Source organism: Mastigoproctus giganteus, chromosome 10 (assembly GCF_048544385.1).
Source record: "Mastigoproctus giganteus isolate SK-2022 chromosome 10, ASM4854438v1, whole genome shotgun sequence".
Classification (NCBI taxonomy): Eukaryota; Metazoa; Arthropoda; class Arachnida; order Uropygi; family Thelyphonidae; genus Mastigoproctus; species Mastigoproctus giganteus.
In genome coordinates, this window is record NC_143584.1 from 130,759,025 (window position 1) to 130,765,024 (window position 6,000).

Sequence of the window (6,000 nt, forward strand, 5' to 3'; positions counted from 1 at the left end):
TTTGAAGGCTAGTTATCTGTTTTTTTTTTTTTTTTCCCATCCACTCAGGAATGCTATAGAATTGTGAACATCTGTGCAGCTTGCATTGAAGGAAATACCTGTGGAATGCTTTCGTGAACTAGCGGACTCAATGTCTCCCACACACTTGAAGATAAGTTATCTTTTTTTTTTTTTTTTTTTCATACTGAACAAAGTCTTCATGTACCTACTTGCTCCTGGCACGTTACGAGTTTATGAGCCAATAACAAGGCTAGCAGATTCTAAGCATCAGATGTTATGAACCAATAACAAGACTAGTAGATTCTAAGCATCTGATGTTATAATCCAATAGACCACATTTGCAGTTTGGAACTTTCTCAGTGCGGTTGTAATTTTTTTTTTCCGCTGCTGTTTTCCCCACAAAAAATGTCACGCCACGAAATGTTTGATGACATAAGACGACCAAACGTAACTTTCTACAGACGTCTAAGCCACAGCAGCACAGTTCGTGCTTATTGTCACGAATTCGAGCCACATATTACGATCGAGACATCTAATACGCACATGATGCTGTCGAGAAACCAGTGGGAAGAATTCAAAAGCAAAATGACTGATATCTTGCTTTCCGTAAGAGCCAGATCTAAAGATGAAATCCATATACCGGGGATCCGAATCAATACAGATGGTGGTGTTTGTGATTTCTATTGGAAACAATTCTCGCTATCAGGAGAACGACGAATGACTCTCCACCTTTCTGAACTTGAAGCTATATCTAATAGAATCATAGACATAGATTCTTTTCTTCAACGTCTAGAAGACGAAAAACCCGCATTTCTGTTAATGCAGTCAGTTATACTAGAACATCTTGATTGTGTTAGAGAACGTATAAAGAACGACGTGTTTACTGGTTCTATCGATGTTTCCTTTAACGACGTCTATGCATATTACGTAAGAAACGCTGAACCATCTACAAGTGTTAAAATTTTTATTGCTAAGTGTTCGAAAGAAGGGGTAGTTACTGAGTTCAACGCTTATGCTTTGTACAATGCTGTAGTTTCGATGATCGAAGAACTTCAAACTGCTTACACGACGAAATATACGAAGTATCCGTTCTGATCAAAGCGATGTATATATGTAAGTGTTGATTTTGTGATTAGTAACTACATCTGTAAAACTTACAAATAAAAGTATGTCTATTTGAAAAAGATATTGTCTGTCTTTTTTCTTAGAAAGTAGAAAATAAGTTTCCATTAATCAATAACCTTTTTAAAATTGAGAAGTTACTTTTAGAAAAGAAAATGATTTCAAATATATATTAAAAAAAGAAAGAAGAAAATAAGTTTTAATTTCCATTAATCAATAACCTTTTTTAGGAAAGAAAATGATTTCAAATATATATATATATTAAAAAAAAAAAAAAAAAAAATCGAACTTGCAGACAGAAACAGAAGATGGCGCCAGTGCTTCACGAAGACGGTAAATAAATATAAACACATTTTACTTTTCAGGTTTTTTTTTTTTTTCCCTGTTTAGAATACAAATTCAACTTGCAGAGAAAAAATGGAAACATCATAAATAATTATGGGTAAAAATATATACATATAAATTTAACCATAAAAAGGATATAAAATGAAATAAATTCCTTAATTTCAGATTTTTCAGCTGTCAGAATTATTCACTAGATGGAGCCAAAGTTTCTTTTTTGATAAATATCAAAAGCAACTTAAGTTTTTTTTTCCCATAGATGGTAAACAGTAGAATACAAATTCCAGAGGAACCATCACAAATAGTTATGGGTAAAAAAAAAATATATACATATAAATTTAACCATAAAAAAGGACATAAAATGAAATAAATTCCTTAATTTCAGATTTTTCAGCTTTCAGAATTATTCACTAGATGGAGCCACAGTTTTCTAGGTCTTCCATTGTCATGGCAATCTCCGTGCACAAACTGTTGTGGTCCCAAGTATGTGGGAAAAAAAAAAAATATATATATTTAAACATCTTAAATAAAATCTTTAATTTCAGCTTTCAGAATGCTTCCAGAGATGGCGACACCGTTTCTTGGTAGTTACGATGTCGTGGCAATCTCCGTTCAAGAAGTATGTGAGAAAAAAATATATATATTTAAACATCTTAAATAAAAATCATTAATTTCAGCTTTCAGAATGACACGCTAGATGGCGACACAGTTTTCTAGGTCTTACTTTGTCGTGGTAATCTCAGTGCACAAACTGTTGTGGTCCCCAAGTATGTGGGGAAAAAATATATATTTATTTAAACATCTTAAATAAAATCATTAATTTCAGCTTTCAGAATGACACGCTAGATGGCGACACAGTTTCCTGGTAGTTACGATGTCGTGGCAATCTCCGTGTGTGTGTGTGTGTGTGTGTGTGCGCGCTAGCGGGAGAGCTCGGGCTTGTGTGTGTGTGTGTGTGTGCGTGAGCGAACCCACAATTCATTGCGAACACGGTAGCTTGAAAACCAACGCGGTAAAACAGACGACTTCTACGGCATCAACAGGCCAGAAATCACAGCAAAGTCACAGACGTAGTCGGTTTATACCCCCCCCCAGACCAATCAGAATATCGGTTCGTATCCCCCTCCAATCAGAACAAGGCGAAATACAACTTCCTACGTCACACTCACACCACTCTTTACTATAACAGCTACATTTACACATATTCTTATAACTGAAAGGGTAGCCGTGGGGATAAGCATCGGACCATCAGTAGCAATGACTTGGGTTCGAGCCTGCGTAAAGTAAAAAAATAATTTTAATTTAATGTCGAAAATAAGTGGCGCCATCTAGCGGGCGAAATAAGAACTAAAATATATTTTTCCTCCGAATCGGCAACTAAGCCTCGGCGCAACAGCTAAACCTAAACCTCGACTCGCCTCACCGGAGCACGCTCAAAACCGAAACGGCAAAACAAACGACCGAGGCGGCAGCACACACGAAAATTGACGCCAAAATTCATAGAGCCGTACTCGGTTAGAACCCCAACCTTCCCTACTGGTTTCGTTTGAGCGAGAAAATCAACTGTTTCGGCTTCTCAGGTTTGATGTATAGACCGAAACCGGAAAAGAAAGCTTCGAGGTTCTCAGTTTTCTGTAAGATTATGCCAGTGATGTATTCAGCAGTGTCTCCAGGGCTGATAGGAGTAAACAGTTTTATGTCATCAGCAAAAGTGATGATATCAGTTCGACCCTTTACGAACGGCACAAGAACAGCTGAGAACAAGATTTCAGGCAGGACCTTGCCTTGCGGGACTCCAGCTGTAATAGTTTTGGTGTAGCGCATATTGCCATCGCGAACAATGTTCTCAAGCATTGACTGAATTGTCTCAAGCATTGACTGAATTGTCTCAAGCATTGACTGAATTGTCTCAATCATTGTCCTGTTCTCAAGCATTGTCTGAATAAACCAGAGCACCTCTCCACCAATGAGGTAATACTCACCTAGTAGCCTTGCCAACTTGTGAACGGATACGGAATCAAATGTCGCCTGGACGTTGATATACGTAACGGTGATTTCTGAACCGTGCTCAAATAACTTGAGGATCTTGATAGTGGTGGTGACTAGATTTGTAGAGGTGGAGCTTGACTGGATAGCATAGTTGGTCTGCGGTATCTGTTGTGGCATAATTTGGGTGATTAACGTTTTCAGAAGAGATTTCTCAAAGAACTTTAATAGGCTTGATGCAGAAGAAATTGGACGGAAGTGACTGGGCTGAGAAGCAGAGTGTATTTTCGGCAGCGGTCTTACTAGATAGACATGCCACATAAGTGGGAAAATATTTTGATGAAGGATCTTGTTAAATAACGACAGAATGGGATCAACAACAAGTGTACTAAGGCATTTCAGCATAAACCGAGGAATCCCATCGGCATCGGATACGGCGACTTAGGTGCTAAGCTATTTATTGCGTCGATCAGCTGATATTTGGTAAGGTGAACTGAATTTAAGGGGTCTGTTGAAATCGGATTGGTTTGGAATTCCGTTACATAGTCGAGCCAACTGCTCAGCTTGAGTGAGTCAATGGCGTCCTCTGATTGGCTTCTATGGAAGGGCTTCCCCTTATTTATGGTTGGTCTGCGTCGTAGAACAGTGGTATCGTTACCGTCCTCCCCAACCTGAGTAGAAAAGGCCCGGGTTCGAATCCCGTCGATGAGGCGACGAAATTTAAGGGGCTTTTTTCACTCCGTGGCCGAGTTAGTCGGTCTCGGGCGTAGATGATGGCAAGGTTTTCCACCCAGAAACTGGGTTTTTTTCGTCCAGCAAAACAGGCAACTCAACCAGACGCAATTAACAGACACAAATACAGGTTTATGTAAGAAATTACGGGTGACCTTAATATAATATAATAATTTTATTTATGGTTGCCTGTAGGTGAAGTTTAATCGCCTCTCTCTTGTTCCTAATAAAAAGCGCCCTAGCTCAGGAGAAGGCAGTTCTGTCCTAGGGGAAGCCGGAGTATTTCCACTTTTTGTGCATGTTCTGTTTAACGTGGAAGCTTTCAGAGACTTTTGGATTCCACCAGGCCTTTGAATGCTCTGTGATGGTTAGTTTCTTCGTGCAGCATAGAGAGAGAAACGGTGGTTATCCATCTTATCATCAGGTCAATTCCGAGTTCGGGGTCAAAATCCTCAATGACATCCCATGGGATTGCTTGAGCCCGCATAAACACTCTTTACAGGATTGAGGTATTTGAGGGCTGTAATTGTTTTGGTTGTGACTTTCCTTCTATCAGAAGTGATGGGCGTTTCTGTTTGCACAGAAAGAATGATGGGGTTATGTTCAGATCGTATGTTGCTTATAGGGTTTTGATTAGCTACACAAGATAGTGTTTTGTGGAAGGCACCACCGGTAGTTTCTCGAATCTGCGCCATGGTACTTTGTGAACAAGTACAGAAACTCTGTAAAAGCCAGAAAAAGTGCAATGTCTGGTTTCTGTCAGAATAGTGTTATGTCTTGTTGTTGTGTCTCTGGCTTCTCGGCCGCAGGACCGCTAGTGGGACCCCGCGTTGCCCGTCACCACCACTGGGAGGTGAGCCAGGCTGCCCATCATACTCTGGCTAGCCTACGCCAGGGTCGCCTGAGCTTCCTGACAGAGACCAAATTAAAAAAATAATAGTAATAATAAAAAAAAATGTAGGAGAACATGAAGAATGGGGTATAGAAAAAGAAGGGATTAAAGGGGAAAGAGTTGTTGGTGGATAGACAGTTAAGAGTTAATCCACCCAAGTTTAGACGAAATGAGGGATTTGTGTGAGGGTTGAAAAACACAGGAGCAGATGCCCTTGTGTGAGTGCCATTGGCCCTGAGCTTTTCAAATCCCGCACTCCAAGGAGTGCCAGCAATTGATGGTGCCAGCAGAGAATCCTACCCATAATCGATTAACGTGAGCTTTGGGAATCACGCACTCCGAGGGTTACCAGCAATCCCTCACCTAGGATGCCGCCAGTATATACTACCGTAAATGGGTTTGCTTGAGTTCAGTGTTATGTCAGAGGTTTGAAATTTTTTTGCTCAAGTTTGATTTGTTCCCAAGGGCGTGGTGTTCAATGTCTTGCTGGATTCTGCTATTCTGGCTCTTCTTGAGGCAAAAACTTCCTACGCATAGATTGCAACCGCTTTATAGGAACTTTCTTCTAGTAGGAAAGAGGACTTATTGTTTAGTGGATTGTTCTGTATTTCTGTGAGGAACTTAACCCTGCTGTTTTCGTAGATGGGGGCTCATACGTGAGGTGCCCCAGGACTTCTTCGACGCAGTGGCATGTCGGGTGTCTCTCTCTATGGGTATGGCTGTCACCTTTTGTCGGAAGGGACTATGCCCTGTGATTAAGAAGGTTAACTGAAGCCCAGGCGAGTACCAGGGGGGGGGAGGCTTTGGGTGGGTTACTTTGATTGTTGGCATGAATCGTCAGGTGATTTCTCCTTTCGGTGAAGTTTTGCATGATTGTTGTAATAATTCCAGTAGGTGTTGAGTGATGCGCCTTTTCTTTTGTTTCA